At 35.8% G+C, this 12,507-nt stretch overlaps 1 long non-coding RNA gene across 2 annotated transcripts in view; it reads left to right on the forward strand.

Annotated features, from left to right (window-relative positions):
- Positions 1-8,307, forward strand: part of LOC143233896 (uncharacterized) — a 30,430-nt gene extending 22,123 nt beyond the window's left edge. For both annotated transcript variants that reach the window (XR_013018376.1, XR_013018377.1), the window contains exon 3: positions 7,805-8,307. This is a non-coding gene — a long non-coding RNA (uncharacterized LOC143233896). The remainder of the gene's footprint in view (positions 1-7,804) is intronic.
- Positions 8,308-12,507: the final 4,200 nt, after the last annotated feature.

Raw genomic sequence — 12,507 nt, forward strand, 5'->3', positions numbered from 1 at the left:
AAGAATGCACAAACTGATTTAATTTTTGCCTATAAAAATTGGTCGCCAAATATAACTCCACCTTGTAACATTGTAGTATACCACTGAATGACTCCATGGTTTCTCTAGCGACTGATTAGTTGTAATTGCTCCACTTACTTTTTAAACGTGCGCTGAAACGATAAGCGCCGCCTATTGTATTAAGCTTGCGTAAACTCAAATGATGACAAATTATATCGAACCCACGACTGAAAGGGTGAGCATGTTTGATGTTTGTTTTGAATTTCGTGCAAAGCTAGACGAGGGCCATCTGCACTAGCCTTTCGTGATTTAGCAGTGTAAGACTAGAGGGAGGGCAGCTAGTCATCACCACCCACCGCCAACTGTTGGGCTACTCTTTTACCAACGAATAGTGGGATTGACCATCACATTATAATTCCCTCACAGCTGAAAGGGAGAGCATGTTTGATAGGATGGTGTTTCAAACACACGACCCTCAGGTTGCAAGTTAAGCATTCTAATCATTTAGCCATGCTGTGATCAAGCACGTCTGCACTTCAGGAAGACTAAAAGGCATCATGAGGTGTAATATCATGTAGTGGCACAACATCAACTCTTCCTGACTTACCCGCGAAATCGAAAATGTGCTTAGGAAATTTCTATAGGTAGACATCTGCCACATTTCGCACCTGAGAGTTTGGAAAACATGGACTGCGAGTTCCTTTTAGTTTATTATTCTGAATGACAGACCGTCATTGACAGTTGAATCCAGCTGTACATTTTCTTAAAAGTTTTGTCTGACAGCTTTAGTTGTCCTAGCTTTGTATCCACTGTGTTTCACGTGCTCTATCCAGCAGTAAATTCTATTGAAAGTGAACCAGATAGGTTTTATAATTTCAGATATTTGTTTGGACACTAAAGTACTTCAGTACTGTGTTTTTGATTACAAATCAGATCCACATAGAGCTGTACTTCTCGTTCAAACATTTGGAATACGTTATAATTACGTATGGTAGATATTCATCCAGTCAGTTTTGTCAGGGTTAACAAATTTGGTTAACATATAATTGAAAGTCTTTATTACACTTTGAGTAAATCCGTCAGATTTAAGCTGGTATTTTGAAGTTCATATCTTCATTACTCCCAACATTTGATACAACTCTGTAAACAACTATACGTTGGAGTTAGTTTTATAATTATTAACGTCACTACGTTTGTTCAAATACAATTAGCATGTGTCCTGTATTCCCGGATTTTCCATCTGTTCATTAACTGGCATCATCATTATCACGCAAAGTTCATAAGAACAAACTGTATTCTACGAGAAAGATCCTTTGTTAATGTATTGTCTCACATCTCTTGTTGATCAGCATAAATAGCAATAGTATAATCTGAGTAAATTTGACTCATCGCTATTGTATTTCGTCCAGTCTTAATTCCCCGAGGTCTTTTCTCATATCTAACATAAAGGCACTTCCTGCTGTATTACAGAGTGAAGTGTTCATCTCTTCTAGCAATAATGACATCAACACTTTTATTGAAACAGTGAACAGCGTTTCAAACTTCCTAGATCATTTTCAGGTTAGCCTGAAGATTAACCTTAAGACGGCCTAAGAAGGACAGAACGTTGTTATCTGTTTATTCATAAAAGTGTTAGTATCCATACCAGCCGTTCTGAGATACATTTTAATTTCAAATGGGTTTCCCGTCATCAAGAATAGTGCCATCCCTTCTTTGACTCTATCACAGGAACATAAATATATGTTTTGTATTTATGGTCTAGTTGGACTGTCTCCTACTGACCAGTTTCATTTCTAAGATATTCTCTTATGTTTGTCCTGTGTTTCATTCTACCATATAAACTACAGGTGATTGACCCTCACCTGCTGAAGTTTTTACACTATCTCACTCGTTGTTTATTACTTCTACACTACTTTTGTTTTTACTGTTCTTCAGTTTCGTCCATTACAAGTTCCCCAAGGTGGATACCGAATGCGCACTTCTAGAACTGTATTGAGTTTCCAGTTACTGTGTCATACTATAAGAGAGGTCAGTCATTTTCAAAAACTACAGACTTTACCGTTGTCTATAATTGTTAGTTAACTTTCTTTATTATAATATCTAACAAGTATGTAAGTTTCCTTTGGTCAAGACTGACTTATTCGTACTGTGCTGACATTTCCCAGGATCTTCTTGTTATTTTGGCTTTAACCTATTTACCCTTAAGAGTATGTATGTACCCAGGGACAATAGAAGCAATATCTGAAATTGTGGGATTGGAACTAGCTGGTTTTCAGTTGGAAGAAGGTTGGAAACCACTGAGTTAGAATACCATAACAATATTAATGTTCTGACTTATGATTATATTGTAAAAGCACTCCTAACTGATATGTATCATCCATTTTTAGTATAAATTATGTTCTTTAAGTACACGTTACTCAGGTCTGAAAGGATTAGTTAATTGTATATAGCCAGAAGTTACTTTTTGTAATAATGTAAATCTTAACTCAAAATCATGAAGGATTATTAGGCCTGCCACCTTTTCATTGTTTGGGAATTTCGCACAAAGCTACTCGAGGGCTATCTGTGCTAGCCGTCCGTAATTTAGCAGTGTAAGACTAGAGGGAAGGCAGCTGGTCATCACCACCCACCGCCAACTCTTGGGCTACTCTTTCACCAACGAATAGTGGGATTGACCGTCACATAATTACGCCCCCACGGCTGAAAGGGCGAGCATGTTTGGTGCGACGGGGATGCGAACCCGAGACCCTCAGATTACGAGTTGCACGCCTTAACACGCTTGGCCATGCCGGGCCAGGACTGAATACTTTAATACGTAATCATTATTACAGTGCTATAAAACTGTATGTAAGTTATTCATGGAAAAGCGCCCTAGAAGAATGGAACAAACACGCCATTTCAGTAGTGCATACATGCACATATAGAACAGTCAATGACTGAAATAACTAATATACTATTGTTGTACAGAGTTGTATACATTAGTAATATAATTTAACAAGTTATAACTACACTACATGAAGATAGTACAGTACTTTACTATAACATAACCAGGGGCGTAGATTTTTTACACCCGATGGGGGGGGATGATTTTTACAACCACTTATGTGGACTGTTCAATTTTCAAATTGGTAATCTCTGATAACGTGAATCTGAAAGCTGTAAACATGCAGTCACAGAGTAATCTTGTTGCCACGATACTTGCATGTATACTTAGGTCTACTGACTGATACTTATGAACTATCGCCTAGATCGAAAAGCTTAGAAGCACGTCTATATTAAAGATGTACATTTTTGCTACTGAAAAAAGCCTACATCTAGGCTTCATTATGTAATTCGATTGGTAAGAACACGAGATTCACAAGAACAAACACACAATTTGTAGGCCTGTGAAACAATAAAACAATTCAACAGACCAAACTGTAGGGGGGATGATTGTATGCACCATACCCCCACCTACGCCCCTGAATATAACATACATATTTATGTTAATTTAACCCCATTTCCCCATGCAGAGTTACAACAGAATAACGATTTGTTCATTGGATTCTATTTACCTCGCAGTATTAGCATTTTTTACTTACCGATTGTCCTTCACACCATGTATGTAAGTTTTTGGTATAATAAATAAGAAACACTTTTCAAACGATGTGCGTAAGGGCTTGAGTTTGTATAAATACTGATCTGTAAACTACCATCCGTGATCTATGTGAAGTAATCTTTTTTTGTAAGAGGAAGACATAACGTTAAATGTTGTAGAGTTATAAGTGACGTGAGAAAATTAATTCTTAATCTCAAATAAATGTTACATGCAACACTAACATGTTTTCTCTGTAGCCGAGTTTTCATGAAACGATGTAGTTTGAGTCCAGGATAGCTAAGTAATTTTATTTATTTGACTGCTTTATAAAAAGAAAAAAAAAGGTAAAAGTAAACAATGTGACACACTAAACGTCTTACACACAGCATGCATTTTGTTTAAGCAATAATTCATGACCTACTAAAGAAATGGGGTTCCTCAGCCTCTAGATTAACGTGTTGTTTTGTTGCGCACGTTGAAAAGAAAAAGTTCATCGCAGGTCACGTATTGTTACGTAAGGCATTTTTATTTGATTTTACTGACCCAATTAATTATTCTGCTCCTTAAGGCAGCACATGAAAGATTTTCAGATATTTCGATGTATTATCAGTATTGTACATTTCACGTTGTCCTTTATAAAGGTTTTTAAAATAGTTATTTTTAGATTAAAATATTTGATTGTGTTTATAAGCATACTGCTACACAATGGAAAAGCTGAGCTGTGCCAACCACAGTTATCGAAACCTAATTTGTATAGTTATAAGTGCAAATGTTCACATTTGTTTACGTTGTTCGGTTCGTGTTTAATTGTGTGTACATGTGAATAAATTGTTTTCCTAGAAAGTAAAACCTGCTTTCACTTTCAAATGTTTTATATGACTGAATTTTTACATACTTGAAATATTTGTTTTTCGTATATTTTCGTTTATTTAAAAACTATATCACTCGTTAGCAAAAGCACAAACAAACAGGATTATCAAAGAAAATATTACTTGATATTTCGTGTTTCATAGTGATATAATTCGTGTGGAATTTCAAATGAAGATAAAATAAACTGTCAAACATGAAAAATAAAACCAATAAAATTCAAGACATTCAGAGAAGACAATACACTAAGTATATCAATATGGATCCTGTCTTTATCTAGAACATTATACGTTAGCAAAAAACAAAATAACTGTCTTTTGTAATAATTATGAATAATATGAGAACGACTGTGAGCTATATTTTACCAACCTAGAAAAACGACAAAACATGCGAGTAAAATCTTTATTGATTTTATTATTTGTTTGATATTAACATTGCATAAACAACGTAAGGATTCTTGATTTGTTTATTACTTTATTTTGATAAACAAATCTTATTTTGTCCAGTAATTAATACTTGTACTATGTTATACTTATTTAGATAAATAAAAATCATGCATATTTAATAGTGACTTTTGGAATTCATTTTTTCAGCAAGATATATTAAACATTTCGCTTGTAGCAGATTGCGACTTTATAATTCTCACAATAACCTTACGAATATTTGTTGTAAGTGTTCAGTGTAGCTCATTCTTTTGTCTTTTTTGTTATCAAATTTCAAATAGATGAATTATTTTTAATCTAACGTTGTGTAGTAGCTTTGCTTTTCTATAATTTTGATATTGGTATCGGTACGTGGGATTAACGACCTGATCTGAGGCTCCTATTTGTTTGTTTGTGATTAAGCACAAAGCTACACAATACGCTGTGCTCTGCCACTAAGGGTATCGAAACTCAGTTTCTAGTGTTGTAAGTCCACCGACATACCGCCGTACCACTGGGGGATCTGAAGCCTCTAAGGTTCAGGCACAACCGTACATAACTACTTCCTGAGAGCAACCAATCAGCACCACCAGCCGCCACAAGGGTTTTGTCTAACCTTTAACGCTAAGTGAAGAGGTTGCTGTTATACTTTAAAGTGCAGAGTTGATTCACTGTTCAACCCAGTTCAATTGTTGGACCTCTCGATAAACAGCCCAGAACGCTAATCACAAGACCTAATTTTTTAATATTTTAAACTGCTGCGTTTATTTTTAGCATTAATATTAAATAAAATTTAACACATTTGGAAAACGAGCGTTATCGGGCAGTGTCACTGTTTGATGTGAATCTATAAAAGTCTACGCTGCTAAAGCCTACTGCTTCGGAAATATTCTATGTTTGTTTGGAGTCATGTGCGAAGCTACATAATGGACTGCCTGTGCTTTGCCCACCATGAGTATTGAAACCCTGTTTCTAGCGTTGTAAGTCCACAGATATACCACTGGGTGGTGGAGAATATTCAAAGCGAAAACGTAAAGGGAAGTAAACAAATATATGTTAAGCTACATATAATATTGGTCAAACTCAATTTTCTCATATATAGATTACTGATTTTGATTTATGGACTAGAAAACCACCGTGTATGTATGTGTCAAGTATGTACTGATAATCCATCATTTGAAAAAAAAACACAAAAAAACTGCAGCAATTCTATAAATCGTTCTGAAATTTCGAAATAATTCAGAAAAAAAATGTAAAGTCTGAAACTTTAAAGAACGGCATTGTAGTAACCTTTATCGTGGCAACAAAACCAATAACCTCCAGCAAGTTTGAGCCAATCAAGTTACACAGTCTTTCGTGCTTACACACGATATATTTGTAATTAATTACTGGAATAACCTCACGAATAAAAAACTAAACAAAATGTATTGTAAAATAACATTATTACATTCTCAATAGTAAGATATAACAATAATAACTCATAAATATGCTGTAAATTAGTTAACGTATTTCACAACATAAGCCTTCAGACACCCTTAAACTCTATTTTTACATGGTATTGTCATGTTCTTAATTTTTATATCATCATGTTTCTACTATTCTGTCGCCCCACCCCATCCCATTGTGCATGAAGCTTAGTATAGGCCCGGCATGGCCAAGCGCGTTAAGGCGTGCGACTCGTAATCTGAGGGTCGCGGGTTCGCATCCCTGTTGCGCCAAACATGCTCGCCCTTTCAGCCGTGGGGGCGTTATAATGTGACGGTCAATTCCACTATTCGGTGACAAAAGAGTAGCCCAAGAGCTGGCGGTGGGTGGTGATGACTAGCTGCCTTCCCTCTAGTCTTACCCTGCTAAATTAGGGAAGGCTAGCACAGATAGCCCTCGAGTAGCTTTGTGCGAAATTGAAAAACAAACTAGCTTAGTGTATAATATCAACACCGTGTTATTAATTACTGCTTGCGAAAAATATCTTAGAAAGAAGGTGTTTACATTTCTTGTTTTCGATAAACAAATATGAAGCCGTTAACGATACTACTTCATGCACTATTTGCATAAATATTCCACAACCAACTTTGAATTAGACAAGTCACCCTACAATTCACCTTGCGTTCATCATTCGCGAGCTTTCAAGAATATACAACCACTACTACCTTTCCTCTTGCATAAATACGTCCCAAACATGTATGACGTCATCGTTTGCAGCTTCGTAAAAAAACAAACTACTATTTGTACGACACCAACTAGACGGCCTTGACTCTGGTTCATTAAACCTAATAATCTTGACATTGAGTGCTCTTAGACAATAAGTATTCTGATGCAACTTAAAGTTTTCATATCGAAATACCACAGACTATTGCATTATGACCTTTGTAAAATATTTCTACGCAAAATCGTAGTGTAGGCTCATGAAATATAAAAATCAATATTCACTGCCTATATCGACCTACGTGATGTCGATGCATTTGCATCAAAAGTAAAGGCTCCCTTTCGATAAACCTGAATGTGTCCAAGTGAGAAATGCGCGTGATGTAATTTTTATTATAAACCCCAATTTAAATTCTTTAGTTGCAGCAAAAAATGTTTGATTTATCGAATCTACTTTAGCATTATGCATTTTAAAAAAAAATTTAACTTATTATATACAGCAGTTCATACTCTTTAACAGCAGAAATAAAAAACTGAGTTTGTCGCAATTTTCAATACGCCTGACACCTTTCTTTTTCAATTGTGTCTTTGTGAAGTGAAACATACTATCGGAATTGAAATATCAACGTGAATACCATGGCTAATAAAAATCCTTTGTTCAATCTCTTTAGAACTATGGTAAGAACTTTCATTAATGGGTTGATGATTACTTAGTTTAAGAGAATATGTTTTATCTTCTATATTTTACATTTATGTGCTAAAAGTACTGAGTTACTCGTATTTTCTTTTCCAGGTTATGTAATAATACAAATGAAAACAACAACGCAATTGTTGGACAGGAAAGACTGGAATTTCAAGAGTCCGTTTGTTTTGTGAGAATACAAATCTACAAACTGTACCAAACGATGCTCTATCAGTTCACTGTTTCTAGACTTCGTCTTTAAACAATCGTTTTCACGATTGTTATATTACAACTACTAAGTGTTTCAGCAATCCTTTAAATACAACGACTTCAATAACTGAGTAATCGGGTATTAAATTACATGACCCTAGGCGAGTGTTGAATTTGAATACATTAGTATTAAAACAGATGGTACCTCAATTTATTGTCGAAATTATCTTTGTCCTGTTGTACCGAACTTTTACTTTATTTCATTTGTTCTAGAGAGAGAGTGTGGTTATCATTTGACGTAACGAAGTTTATACCCTACACGTAATCAATATTTACCAACAACCCTTCACTGGCCCAACATGGAAAAAGATAAACAAGGCCCAAGTTGAAAATGTGTAATTACAGATGTGTGATACGCTGTAGTGAAAGTTAACACGAAATAAGAGATGTACGAAAAAAATACGATCCCGCTTGAATTTAAGAAAAGGAAAGTGATAAGTGATTTCTACCACTACGCTGTAGTGAAAAGTGGATTATTTGCACGAAATAAGAGATGCATTAAGAAAAGGAAAGTCATTTCTACCACTACGCTGTAGTGAAAAGTGGATTATTTGCACGAAATAAGAGATGCATTATGAAAATCAAATTCTATTTTCACGGGTACTTGCAAAAGTATATAAGAAACTTGTATATATTTAATACAAAGAAATTTGTGATTAAAACAATAAAAAAAGAAAACGATACGTTTACATAAGTGACGTGCTTTTTCCTGTTTATTTAATATTTTCTGAGAAAATAATTTCACACCGTTCAAGTCGTTAAGAATTTGCCAAAAGTAAACAGTTGATGAATATAATAAGAGGAACAGGATGCTAAATCAGCAGTTTTAAGAAGCCTTTTTTTTTTTTACCAAGTACATTTGGATTACACATGTACAACAGGAGGAAACGATAAACGTGTAAAGTAGAAACATGCATTCAAGAGAGTTCCAGTCTGCTACTTCCTTTTGTGTTTGATAATTAAAAGGGTAAACGTCCTAACTTTGCACCTCTTTAAACTTGAGCACCAGTTCTCTTTTTTTTTTTTTCTTCTGTACCCAGTGCCAAATTTCACTAACTTGAAATTTTAACGATTATCTTTTGACTTCCCTTACACGTCTGTTGTTGTGAGAAGTTTCTGTTCTGATCACATACAAATTTGAATAATGATTTTTCCTTCAATGAACATATAAATAGAGGTATTCTGCTAAATCGCTGGTAATATAATAATAAAAGACAAAAATACATAAACCATGATGAAACTTTGTAGAATGGACTGCAACTGCCTCTTGTGAAGACACAAGTGTAGAGGACGACGTTTTGAAAGTCTTCCGCCTTTCGTCTTCAAGTCAGTCTTTGTGTAGGTGTTGTCGGTCTTTTTTTGTGTCCTGATGGATTGTGGAGAGCGTATTATGATTGGTTGGATTATCACTGTTTCTGATTGGAAAAAATATTTCCTGTAGATTCAATCAATGGCAGCCACAGGCTACTAACTTCTAATCCGGAATCTTTGTTTAGTGAAGGTTTAATAGTGTCAATACAAAATGGTTCTTTGATTTTTCTTGTCTTCTAGGCTCTGGCCTCGCCTACTTCCCTTGTGCCGCCTGTCTCGCCATCCTTTCTCACGCGTCATTTTCAAACTACCACACCCCACTTCATCACACTAGACAAGTCAAATCAAAATACAGGAAAACTCCCACATAAAAATGAATAATCTTCCATGAGTGGGGACGAAAGGGAACTACAACGTTCCTGACCATCCCTGTTGGGAAGAGAATTCATCAAATTTCTTTCTCTCTGAACTAAACCCCCGCCATGTTCGTTTCGCTTCATTTCTTGTCTTCCAGAATTTGTCTGTGTCGATGATTCTAGTTTTCTCCCAGTTTATTCTGTGTCCAGTTGACGTGGTGTGCTCTGCAATGGCTGAATTTTTTGTTTTTATAAGTCTTGTACTATCTTCATGTTCTTTTATTCTTGCCGCGTGTTTTCTTCCAGTTTCTCCAATGTATGTATCGTTACAGGAACACGGAATTTCATAGATGACGTTTTTGAGATTTTCTTTCGTAGCTACAACCTTAGAAACTGCTGCACAAAGCCTCCATAACCCTATGGCTGAATAATTCCGACATCAAACTTACACCATCCTCAGGAAGGCCAAGAAACCAAAATCGAACATCACTAAACACGAATGCAGCGCACTGAACCGTTTCAAACGAGACAACATCAAGATTCTACCAGCAGACAAATGAAACAGTATATTCATCCTAGACGTGAAAAATTATGACACGATGATCAAACAGTTACTGTACAAACACCAATATAAAAAGATCGCCAATGATCCTACAGAAAAGACAGAGAGACTCATCAATAGAACTAAAGAAACAAAGCTTGATCAACGAAAAACTAACCAAAGACTTAAGATCCAAGGAAAATTTCCCTCCTCAGTTCTACGGACTACCTAAGATACACAAACCTAATATATCTCTAAGGCCTATCGTCAATGCTCAAAACTCACCTTGTCATCAACTGGCTACTTTCCTAGTACATATCTCCATTACGAGGAAACACTGAACATCACATTCAAAACTCGACAGGTTTCATAGGACAACTCAGAAAGTTACACATCAAAATCCCAGGATATCATGGTCAGTTCTGACGTCAAAGATCTATTTACCAATGTTCTAATCTCAAAAACCCTTGGCATCACCAGACAACGAATCGAACGCCTCAACCCACCTGGCCATGCCGGGCTTACGCGATCTAACAACACAGTACAATACAAAGTCGCCTCAACTTACATGTAAACACTTTGGGTTCACTCAAGAAAAAAAAATCTATTAGCAAACGTGTTCCAACATTTTGCACAAGACTTCAGTACATGAAAAAACTTATTACAACGTCCTTCGAATTTAGCTGTTCAAATCCTCTGCTATTATTAGTAGTTGAATCGAACTCTAGCTTTCTCTACGACTTTCGTCTAAAAATTTTAACTGTTCTAGCTTTAATGATGTTTGTAGAATACAAATCAACCCTATAGGTCGAGCATTTATTGGAAAACATTCGCCATGAAGCTTAACCTGATTGTTCGAAAAACAAGGACTGTAAAGTCCTTTCAATTAATTTGTTAGAATATTCAGTTAACATTAACAGTTAAAATCGACTAACTTTCTCTAGGATCTTCACCTAATAGTTTCAGCTATCCTGCCGAGTTCTGTATGGTTTCTTCACACAAATACCACCACAACATACTAGATATATCGCAAAGTTATTGCAAAGTACCTGAACAATATCTCGCCACCAAATGTTGCCGAGTACAGTTCAGTGTGCGTGTGTATATATCATCAGTCAAAATCTTCACATGAATGTTGCCAAAAAAAACTGCTTCCATACACTGGAGATAGTTCATAACATTCTCTGTTGCCTTCATGTTCTTGTATTATACAATACTTAAATAATTTCCTGTCTTATAGCTTGAGAACCACCAGTTGTATCATACTTATCTACCACAGTCGGTGCTTTATATTGATAGTATAGTATGTCATTCTGCACTTGTAACTGAATACAGAAGTGCCACATTTTCCATATATAAGTATTACGTGTCATCATTTTGTGATGGATACGTGCTACCTTACTGCTAGCATAGGAAAATGCGTCCACTTTTTTATAGCAAAGCCACATCGGGCTATCTGCTGAGTCCACTGAAGGGAATCGAACCCCTGATTTTAGCGTTGTAAATCCGTAGACTTACCGTTGTACCAGCGGAAGTGAAAAAGAGTGCCCAAATTATGTTAAACTCCTTTTATTATCCCAATACTCAATAAAAGCTCAAACTCACACCCATGTATCATTTTTGACACATATAACACCAAATTCATGACCTTCTCCGCAGACCAAATGTAAAATTCTAATTGCAATCTGATTGCTTCACTCACAAAAGGTGACCAGATCCAACGTGGACTCTAATAGTTGTAACCAGTAGGTGCTGCTGCAGTCATTAAACCTTGGTGTTGGTATTTCTGTGTATCCAATATTTTTATCTGATAACGTGATATGCATATTCTCATAAGAGTTCAAGTGCTCCTTCCTTGAAATTATAATACTTCTAAGAGTTTAATTATTGCATAATCGCATTGGTGATGGTGTCATAGTATTTGGGCCAGGAAAACCTGCCTGATCCATTTGGTTCCGTAGTTTTTGTGTCGTGCTACCTTTTAGAATTTTGCAGTAGATTGGTAGAACAACACTGATATATCTTAAATGCTTTTAAAGTCTTTACAAGCAGTGGAGTTTGTCTTGGAGGAAGTTCTGCAGCTGTAGTTTCTACAGAGGTTGGTTTCTATTTTCACTAAAGTGTGAGGCTTGATGTGGCTACCTCCAGGAGGAATGAGTTATCTTGCAATCCCAGATGGGGAAAAATATGGGTTTACTCAGTAAGTCCTTAATAAACATTTAAGTGAATGCCTTACTGTAATCTTCAGGAGAAATAGTGAGATATGAAATTCTGTGTATCTTCTTTAAATTGTTCGCAAAATTTGCCAAATTCTCTTGAGATCCTGTCTTCATACT

Source organism: Tachypleus tridentatus, chromosome 12 (genome assembly GCF_004210375.1).
Source record: "Tachypleus tridentatus isolate NWPU-2018 chromosome 12, ASM421037v1, whole genome shotgun sequence".
Classification (NCBI taxonomy): Eukaryota; Metazoa; Arthropoda; class Merostomata; order Xiphosura; family Limulidae; genus Tachypleus; species Tachypleus tridentatus.